We start from the raw sequence: 11,022 nt of genomic DNA, 5'->3' as shown, positions 1-11,022 counted from the left end.
CTATCTAAAAATCATTGTCTATACCAATGTTTTTAAGTATTCCCCCTGCCCCCTTTTTTTTGGTAGTAACTTTATAGTTTCGGTTTTAACATTTAGATCTTTGATCCATTTGGAGTTAATTGTGTACACTGAGAAGAAGGGATCTAGTTTCATTCTTTTGCATATGTACATCCAATTTTGCCATTCAATGAGGAAATTGTCTTCTCTCCACTGTATGTCCTTGGTGCCTTTGTCAAATCAGTTGGTTGTATGAATGTGGATTAATTTCTGGGTTCTCCTGATCCCTTGGTCTATGTGTTAGTTTTTATGTGAGCACTTAGCTATTCTGTTAGTTATAGCTTTGTGGTAGTTGATTTTGAAGTCTGTTACTGTGATGTCTACAGTTGCAGTTTGTTGCTTTTTAACTGAAGGTTGCTTTGGCTTTTTTGGTCTATTTCTGTTAAGAAAGTCATTGGCAGTTTGAGAATTGCATTAAATATGTAGATCACTTTGATTAGTATGGTGATTTTAACAATATTAATTCCTCTCATCTACAAACAGGAATATATTTTTTTGTTTCCTCTATAATTTATTTCATCATTTTTAAAATTATATCTTTATTTATTTTTATGTGGTGCTGAGGATTGAACCCAGTGCCTCACATGTGAGAAGCAAGCTACCGCTGAGCTATAACCCCAACCCCTCATCAGAGTTTTGTACTTTTTTTTTTACTGTACAAGTCTTTCACTTCCTTAGTAAAATTTATTACTAAATATTTTATGGTTCAATGGAATTGTGTTCTCAATTTCTTTTTCAGAAAGTTCATTATCAGTTTTTTAACATGGTGCTGTTTTTAGGGCTGGGCTATAACTCAGTGATAGAATGCCTGCCAAGTATGGTGAAGCCATAGGTTAGATCCCCAGCACTGCCCAAAAGCAAACAAACGAAAACTGTTGCTTTATTTATTTTTTTTTTTGATCTTACAACTCTACTGAATTATCAGTCCTAACACTTTCTGATGGAATATTTAGTTTTTTCTATGTAAAGGATCATATTATCTGCAAACATGGGTAATTTAACAACTTCTTTTCCAACTTGGATGCCCTTTCTTTCTTTCTCTTGCCTAATTGCACTTGCAAGATTTCCAGAAGCATACTACACGGAAGTGGTGATACTAAACATCTTTCTCTTATTCCAGACCTTAGAGGAAATGCTTTCAGCTTTTTCTAATCCAACATGATATTGACTGTGTGTTTTTCAAATTCAGCTCTCAGTATTGTGAAATGTTCCTCCTATACCTAGTTTGTTGATAAGTTTTTTTTGCAAGAAGGGGTCTGGGGGCTGGGGATTATAGCTCAGTTGGTTGAGTGTTTGCCTCACATGCACAAGGCTCTGGGTATACACACACACACACACACACACACACACACACACGTACGTGTGGGGAGGTCTGGTCTTGAATTCATGGGTTCCAGTGACCCTCCCACTTCAACCTCACAGGTAGTTGAGACTATAGGTGTAGGTCACCGTGGGTGACTTTGTTGAGTGTTAATCCTGAAGGAATGTTGAATCTTCTCAAATGCTTTTTCTGCATGTATTGTGCTGATGATATGGTTTTTGTTTTTAAAAAAAGTCATGTTTATTGATTTGCATATGTTGAATAATTAGTACATACCTGAGATGAATCTGACTTGATCATCTTATGATTTTTTTTTTTGATGTGCTGGAAAACTTGATTTGCTGTGTTTTAAAAGTTTTAGTACCTATTTCATTAGAGGTATGTGTCTAGTTTTTTGTTTTGGTATTAGGTAATGCTGGCCTTGTAAAAATTTTGGCAGAGTTCTTTTTCTTTTTTTTTTCATTTTTTAACTCTTTAATAGTTTTAAAAGGAATTACCGCATGGATGTGAACACGCTGGTCTTTATCATTAACCTGTTCAAAAACTGGGAAGAGCTGAAATTTGCTAGTATCTTCCCCAGCTTCCTGCGCCTTCCTAATTCCCCACTGGAACGGAGTAAGAAAAGTCAAGTTTTTTTTTATTTCAATTTTTTTGGAATAGTTTAAGAAGAAAATTGTAAACTGGACATAGTGGGAGGCTGAGGCATGAGGACTGGCAGCAAGTTCAAGGCCAGCCTGGGTATCTTAGCAAAATCTTATTTAGAGATAAAGATACAAAGGACTTCAGAAATAACTCAGTGAATTGTAATTAGTTCTTTAAATGTCTTGTAGCATGCAGCAGTAAAACCATCAGGTTCTGGATGGTTTTTTTAGACTGGAGACATTTTTTTCTCTTGTGGTGGTGAGAATCAAACTCTGGGCCTGTCCCCTACTGAACTAAATCCCCATCCCCAAATACTGGAGACTTTTAATTCGTGTTTTAATATCATTACTCATTATTGGTTTATCAGTGGTTCAATTTTGGAAGGTTGTATTCAGGAATTTATTCATTCTTTGTTTTCCAGTTTTTTTTAGCATATAATTGTTATCTGTTGAATTTTTGTGGCATGGGTTATAATCTCTCCATTTTCATCTCTGATTTTATTTATTTGGACCTTCTCTTTTTTCTTGGTTAGTCTAGCAAAAGTTTTGCCAATTTTGTTTGTTCTTTCAAGAAACCAACTGTTTCATTGATTTTTGGTATTGTTTTTTAGATTCCATTTTATTTATTCTCTTTATTCTTCTAAGTTTGGGTTTGGTTTTCTCCTCCTTACAAGTCCTTGAGGTGCACTGTTAAGTTGTTTACTTGAGATCTATTTTTTTATCTGTACATTTATTGATATAAACTTCCCTCTCAGTACTACTTTTGCTGTATTCCACAGATTTTGATATTGTGTTATTTTCCTTTATTTCAAGAAACTTTATTTCCCTTTTAAATTCTTCAGTTAGCCATTGGTCATGTAGAAGCATTTGTATTTTTTCCACTATTCTTGTTGTTGGTTTGTGGTTTTCTATTGTCTGAGAGGATGAGAGAGATGATTTTGATTTCTGAAAGTTTATTGAGATTTGATGTGTGTTTTAATAGATCATCTATCTTGAAGAATGTTCCATGTATTGATGAAACGAAGATGCAGCCCAGATGACTCTAGGGGGATCCAGAAGTTCCCCATGGAGTGTTTCATTCTAAAGCAGGCCAATCCATATACCTGCCTTGGTGATTTGTGTTTTTTTAAAAAAAGCTTTCAAGACAGAACTCTGAGAATTTTTAAACTGAAGGATAAAACCACAGTCATAAACATATAAACATGATTTTAAAAATAGTATGAAAAAGCTAAGCAAAAATAACGGTATTTTGTGCCAACCTTCTTCTTTCCTGTTTAACTGAGAGGTCACGACTTAAAATTTTTATTTTTACTTTTTACACAGATTCACCAGTTTTTAATATTTTTCCACAATTTCATTATCATTCTTACTCTATTTACATATTAAGTGAGATCCATATGATTATTTGAACCATATGAGACTAGTTTGCATACAGCATAGTTTTTTACCCTTGTTAAAAGGAAAAAAAATGTAGTTAAATTTTACAATGTTTGAGCAAGAAAAAGGTTTTAAAACTGGGTAGCGGAGAGCACTTGCCTAGCATGAGAGAAGCCCTGGGTTCAATTTCCCGTACTACAAAAAGAAAAAAAAAAAAAATCCCCAAACAAAAGAAACCAACCCAGAAAATTGGGCAACATTCCAGAGCAAAGATGGTTCCAAATGCCCCTTCCACCACCTGTACTGGTTGTATTTTATAGATAGAAGAAAGAAAGTGACATTTTGACAATGCAATTGGCTATGGTTATCATTTACCTTAAGTGGTCATGTTTTGGCAGCTTTCAGTCTCTGATTGGCTAGAAGTTCAGCTGCTGTGTTTGGCTGAGACTCAGTAGTTTGGTTACATGGATATATTCTTAGGCTTTAATTTGTTTTTACATAAAGGTAAAGTAGAGTTCACTATGTATAGAAGTCATTTTGAGCCAAACTTAAGTGTACAGAGGCTGGTTTAAGACAAATTAATTTTGGTTGAATCTCCTTAAATATTTAAGGAAGTGTTTATTTCCTAAGCCCAAGTTGATTATTTTTTATTATAATATCAGTACACAAAATACAGGAAACTAAACATTAGTTCAATATTTAATCTATAGTTCATATTCCAGTTTTGTCAATTGTCCCTATAGTGTCCTTTAAGCTTGTGTTCTCCTTTAGTGCAAAATCCAGTTCAGGATTGAGTATGCCATTTATTTGTCATTCTTCTTAATCTCCTTTATTCTGGAATGGCTTTTTAGCCTTTCTTTTATAACTCTAGCAATCATTCTAGTTTTATTGATATAAAATTGTCACAAAATAAACTGTATGTAATTCATGCTATTCTATAAGTATTAAATATGTATACATCTATGAAACAGCATAATTAAGGAAAATCTTTCATCACCAAATGCTCCCTCATGTCCCTTTGTAATGTTGTTCTCCAACCATCCACTGCTTTCCCATTCTATATACAACCACTAAACTAATTTGTTTTTAGAATATCATATAAAATGGAATGATATTTACTTTGTCTTTCAGCATGATTATTTTGAGAGCCATCCATGTTGGTGGATATATCAATATTTCAATTTTTTTTGGTATGGCGAAACACTCCTGTGTGTGGCTATACCAGAGTGTTTACCCATTCACCTGTTGACAGACACATAGGTGCTTCCTTCTCTATCAAATATTAAGCCATGAAAATTTGTGTACCAGTCTTTGTATGGACATATTTACCTTCTAGGTAAATACCTACATGGATATACCTGAATTCTATGTTAAGTATATGTTTCTCAGGAAAGAATGCCAAACTTTTCCAAAGTAGTTGTACTATTTTATATTCCACTAGCATTGTATGAGATTTCCATATCCTCCAGGTTTTAGCCAGCACTTAGACTGATCAGTGCTTTTAATTTTTGTGATTCTAGTAATTGTGTAGTGGTATCTCGGTGTGATTTTTTTTTTTTTTTGCATTTCCCTAGTGACAAATGATTTAAACATAATTTGTTTATTTGTTGTCATCTGTTTATGTTCTGTGGTGAGCTATCTTTTTAAGAATTTTCTGGGTGAGTGGTATAATACTCATGTGGCATATGCAAGGTCCTGGGCTGGATCCTGAGCACTGCAGAATAAAAACATTTATTAATGTTTGTCAATTAGGGTTGTTCTTTTATTGCCTCTTTATTAGATTTAGGTTATGTGTGTCCAGCTAGAACACCATAAAAAAGTAACATTTCTTCTCAGAATATCACATCTAATCACATTTATTCCTTTATTCCTCATTGGTAATATGATCACTAGGCAAACTTTCCAACTCACCACTGGATGTTTAGTTTTCCACACTCCATCTTCTAAAAAGACCTAGAAGCAATTACACCCCATATAAATTATCACATGTTCAGTTTTTAATTTCTAAATTCCATTCCCATTTGGAAAGATGACTAATTTCAGACTGTAGCAGGAAAGGAACAAGTGGGGCTATAAAGTCTTTTCATGACTTTTAAAAGCAAAGATGTCTAAGAAAAATAATAAGGGCACATCATAAGGACATGAGACAGTTTGAAAGGGTGGTTGTTCTCTGTCTAAATCTGGTACATCAATATAATGAATTATAAACCATTGAATAAAAGAAGACTCTTTAAGGCCATACTGATCATACCAAGAGAAAGGGAGGGGGAGATAGGAGAAGGGAATCATATTCATTTCTGTTTTATTAAAAAAATGTCAATTCAAAGCCAAGTTGAATTATATTTCTTCTTCCATAGGTTTAATGCTATGGTCACTCATTGGAGGGAATCTGAATAGTCTTCATTTTCGTGTTCTACTAGTGGTTTCCGGTGTGATCAAATTTTTCCCAAGTCCACAGACATGAATCTGACTTCCTCCTTCTTTCCTTCACAGATACTTTCCCAAGGTCTCTGCTCAAGAGCCCCACTCTGATCTGGGTCATCTTTAGTCTTCCTGCTTTGCTGCTGCTGCTGTTGTTGTTGTTGTTGTGTGTGTGTGTGTGTGTGTGTGTGTGTGTTCACTGCTCTTTTGGGTTGGAACCCTTGTTTCCTGAATTGAATGTAGTTCTGTTTATGCCTTCATTTAATGGACACATCCCCTCAGTTAACCACTTGAGAAATATTTCCTTATAATTTGCCTGGTACTTGTTAGTCAGGGTATATGTGAACTTAGAATTTAATTTGCAGCCTTTCAGCATGTCTAGAATTCCAATTATAATCTGATTCTTCCTCTGTAGGTAACCTGTGGGTGGTGTTTTTTCTCTGGAAAGTTTTTTTTTTCCATCTTTTTTTTTTTAATTGGTTTTGTTCACAACATTACAAAGCTCTTGACATATCATATTTCATACATTAGATTGAAGTGGGTTATGAACCCCCAATTTTACCCCAAATGCAGATTGCAGAATCACGTCGGTTACACATCACATTTTTACATACTGCCATATTAGTGACTGTTGTATTCTGCTACCTTTCCTATCCTCTACTATCCTCCCTCCTCTCCCCTCCCATCTTCTCTCTCTACCCCATCTACTGTAATTCATTTCCCTCCATGTTTGTTATCCCATTCCCCTCATAACCTCTTATATGTAGTTTTGTATAACAATGAGGGTCTCACTCCATTTCCATGTGATTTCCCTTTTTTTCTCCCTTTCCCTCCCACCTCATGTCTCTGTTTAATATTAATCTTTCTTCCTGCTCTTCCTCCCTGTTCTGTTCTTAGTTGCTCTCATTATATCAAAGAAGACATTTGGTATTTGTTTTTTAGGGATTGGCTAGCTTCACTAAGCATAATCTGCTCTAGTGCCATCCATTTCCCTGCAAATTCCGTGATTTTGTCATTTTTTAGTGCTGCGTAATAATCCATGGTGTATAAATGCCACATTTTTTTATCCATTCATCTATTGAAGGGCATCTGGGTTGATTCCACAGTCTAGCAATTGTGAATTGTGCTGCTATGAACATCGATGTGGCAGTATCCCTGTAGCATGCTCTTTTAAGGTCTTCAGGAAATAGTCCGAGAAAGGCAATAGCTGGGTCAAATGGTGGTTCCATTCCCAGCTTTCCCAGGAATCTCCATACTGCTTTTCTGGAAAGTTTTAAGATTGCTAAATTAAATAAGGACATTGGCCTGAGGCTCTCTCTGGATTTTGAGTTCCTATATAACAAACTGCCCTAATTTAGTACTTAAACCAATGGAAACCAATTTAGGAGTATAATTTTTGTAACGGGTAGCTAGGTCTCTGCCAATCACAGGTAGTCAACTGATCAGACCTGTCCAAAAAAGCCAAATGCCTCATTGTAGTCGAGCTGTCTGATTTTTACTTTGTTTTCTGTCTATAAATGCTCACTGCCCATGTTGCAGAGTGGAGTTCTCTAAATCTCTTCTTGTTCTGAGTGTTGCCTGATTGAGGAGTTTTTCTTTGATCAAATAAACTGTTAAATTTACTTTTTCCAAAGTTTTTCTTCTAATGGGATCTTATTTTTGGCTCTGGAGTTTTGCAATTTCACTTTGAGTAAAAGTTTAAGTCCTTGCAATGACTTTCAAAGCCCTTTTAAATCTGGCTTCCTATCCCTCCCCCCACCCCCTAACTCCTAGCAGTCTTCCTCTGGGTCAATCTATTCCAGCCACATTAGCCTCCCTACTGTGTGTTGAAATTGCCAACCTGCCTTGGAGCCTGTCCTCTACCCTTGTGCTCTACTGTTAGATAACGTGTGGCTAGTTTTTTTCAACTCTTTCAATGACATCTTCTCCAGCACACTACCCAGCCCGCACCACTTAACACTGTTATCCCTCTGCTGCTGCCGCACACTCACAAACCCTCTCATCCTGCTCTGCTTTTCTCTTTATACCTGAATGCATCTACTAACATACTGTAATTATCACTTCATTAAAATCAAATCTTCATGAGATTAAGACGTTTGTATAATTCACTGTCTTAAATGCCTAGAACATAGCCTAACACACTGTAGTGCTCAATTTTTGTTGGACAATACCGGGTTCATATTGATCTCATGTAGGAAGCTAAAGTGAAATCAAATCAATTATACTAGGATTTGAAACAACTGAAAGGCTTTAGAAGAGGAAAAAGATTGAATACGTCCTTTACATTATTCTTGGACTTCAAAATGTTATTCTATTCCACACCCAGAATCCCTCCCAGCAACTACATTAGTGTAATCTTGGCTAATTCAATAGAACAGTTGCTTCAGCTTATAAGGAAAACCATGAAATATCATAGTACAGAGAGAGAAGAATAATTGTTCATTGGTGCCATACTAGCATTTGTGAAGCTCACTTGACCTTATGTACCCATTCTCTAAATTTGTATTGAGTACTGAGACTGTGGGCTATAAGGTGAACAGGGTAGTATCCTGTATCAAAGTTTATGCAGTCTAGGGCAGGGGAATGGGTAAATAAGTAGGTGTGAATTTACAGGGTAAGTTTTAGGATTCCATTGAATATTTTTTGGAGTTCAAACTTAAAATGTTGTATGCAAATTTGTATGGCTGAATGCTGTATTTTTTTTTTTAAAAGTGAGAGGCAGAATAAAGCAGTCATTATTAAAGCTAGGCCCCACTTGTCAAGGGTTTCATAGAAGAACCTATTGAAGACAAGACATGGAATTGAAGCAGGTTGGGCCAGTATTTGTTAATAGCCGTATAATCATCGTGGGCAAATCTATTTTCTCCAGCATGGTGTCAGACTAATCACTGGCTTTTAGCTGGGCTGAGCTTTTAAAGTTCAAGATATTTATGTATTTTTTCTAAACTTTACAGGAGCTCATTTTTTTTTTACTAATTTGGCCAAAATGGTATTCAAACATACTGTGTAAATGGCCACCTGAATATATTTCTTCCTTAATTCTAATTTTTGAGGCTGGGTGAGGAGTTCTTATGTTAAGGTTTATTCACACCAAGGCAGGCTAGTAATGATTTAGGAGGCCCGAAAACTAGGCTCTAAAGTTTCTTTAATTGGAGAATTACTGCTTGGATTCAAATTTTATGGCTTGATCCCATAATGGATGAATTGCCCTACTTCTGAGGCAACACATTTAATAGAGGGTAAATCTGTGTATGGGTGTTTATTCACTGAATTTAAAGAGTGTATACTTTTTATTCCAAATGAAAAACTATTAAAAATATTTACTTGAAAATATGCCTTAAAGTTTCAATACCAGAAGAGTGAACAAAGGGAGAAAGAGTAAGGATAGTTGAACAGGAGGGGAGAAGAGAAAGGGGTTAGCTGTAGTGGATAAGACAGAGCTGGTTGGGGTGGTGCTCACCTGTAATTCCAGCTGCTCAGGAGCCTGAGGCAGGAGGATCACAAATTCAAAGCCAGACTTAGCAGCTTAGTAAGGGCCTGAGCAATTTTACCAGACCCTGTCTCAAAATAAAAATAAAAAGGGGCTGGGAATGTGGCTCAGTGGTTAAGTGTCCCTGGTTTCAATCCTGGGTTTAAAAAAAAAAAGTGTGTGGGGGTTAGAGACAGAGAATAAAGCAAAGGTAAAGTCAGAAAACAAATGAAGTCATAAGGCGAGAGTGATGCTGGAAGGCATGATTAGTACTAGTGGGATTTAGGGAAAGATGCTTTAGTAGATAATGGCTTTTACTTCTGACATTTTATATAGCAGGTTTAAACAAATCTAAGTATTGGGCGGTCCTATAAGACACAAGTATTGAATTTGTAAACTTCTCAAGCTTCACAGTCATGTAAACTAAATGAATAGGCTACCAAATATGTAGTAGTGTGAAATTCTTCAGCAACTCTTGAAGTTTGTAAGTAAAAAGCGAGCTGCTTGTGTTCTTGAAGACCTAGCTATGTAGTGTGTAAGACGATCACAGAATACCAAAGACTTCACTGTGGAAGTGGGCTTAAGGGATAAGGTAAAGGATGGAAAATGTATGTAGGTAGGAAAATAACACCACACAAGGAATGGACATGTAAATGAACCTATTTTCCATAAAAGATTTTGATATGGAAAAAGTAGTTCTTTAAAAGCCTAAAAGTCCCAAACAATGACACATCAATTCACACTTAGTGGGACAGCTATATTAAAAAACCAAAAAATAAGTGTTGTCAGAATGTGAAAAAGCCAGAACTCTCGTGCACTGTTGATGGGAATGTAAGATGGTGCTGCTGCTATGGAAACGGTATAGGCATCCTTCCCCAAACCAAAAATAGTGACTATATGATATAACAATTCCAGGTCTAGGTCTAAAAGAACTGAAAGCAGGGTTTCACAGAATTTGTACTACCATGTTCCTAGCAGCATTGTTCACAGTGGCCAAAAGATGAAAGAAACTAAGGAAACAGATGAATGAATAAATAGTGATAGGCACACGAACATGCGCCCAATTGGATATTGCTCAGCCTTAAAAAAGAAAGGACATCCTAACACATGCTACAAAGTGAACAAACCTTGAAGACAATTTTAATAGTAGACTTATTTTATACACATCTAAGATAAAATGATATCTAAACAAGAATTCCAATAAGTCAATAAAATGACAAATATTCCAAATTGTGGCAGTCATGCTCCCCAAATATTCCATAGGAAAACTTACATTTCCTTCCCCCAGGTGTTAGTTTGAACACATGCATTCTTTCTGAATAATTATGAATTTAAGCGATGTGTTTTGTTTCTGGTTTAGGGCAATGGCAAACCATAGGCAATTCTCCAGTCTTTCCCTGCTAAGGAGGCTGTAGGATTTGGATTTGCTAAGTCAAGCTCTATCACTTTGATCTCCTATGATAGAGCGCTTTAATGACTCACTGTGGACCTAAAGTGGGAGGGAGAAACAGTCTTACTGTGTTGTGCCTTTGGGATTTTAGAACTAATTTGCTGCTGCAGCAATGTATAGTCTATTCTAACTAATAGATCAATAGAAAATGGGAAGGAGTGCAAACAGTTAACTCACAGTGGAAGGAAAACAAATGATCAATAAACATAAAATGAAAGGCAAATTAAATAAACAATGAAATATTTTACAATATTTATATTGGCCAACTTGGAAGATGATGATACTA

This window comes from Spermophilus citellus, assembly GCF_964194105.1.
Source record: "Spermophilus citellus genome assembly, chromosome: 11".
Taxonomy (NCBI): Eukaryota; Metazoa; Chordata; class Mammalia; order Rodentia; family Sciuridae; genus Spermophilus; species Spermophilus citellus.
The sequence above is the reverse complement of the archived record's forward strand: the minus strand, read 5'-3'. Positions refer to the sequence as shown.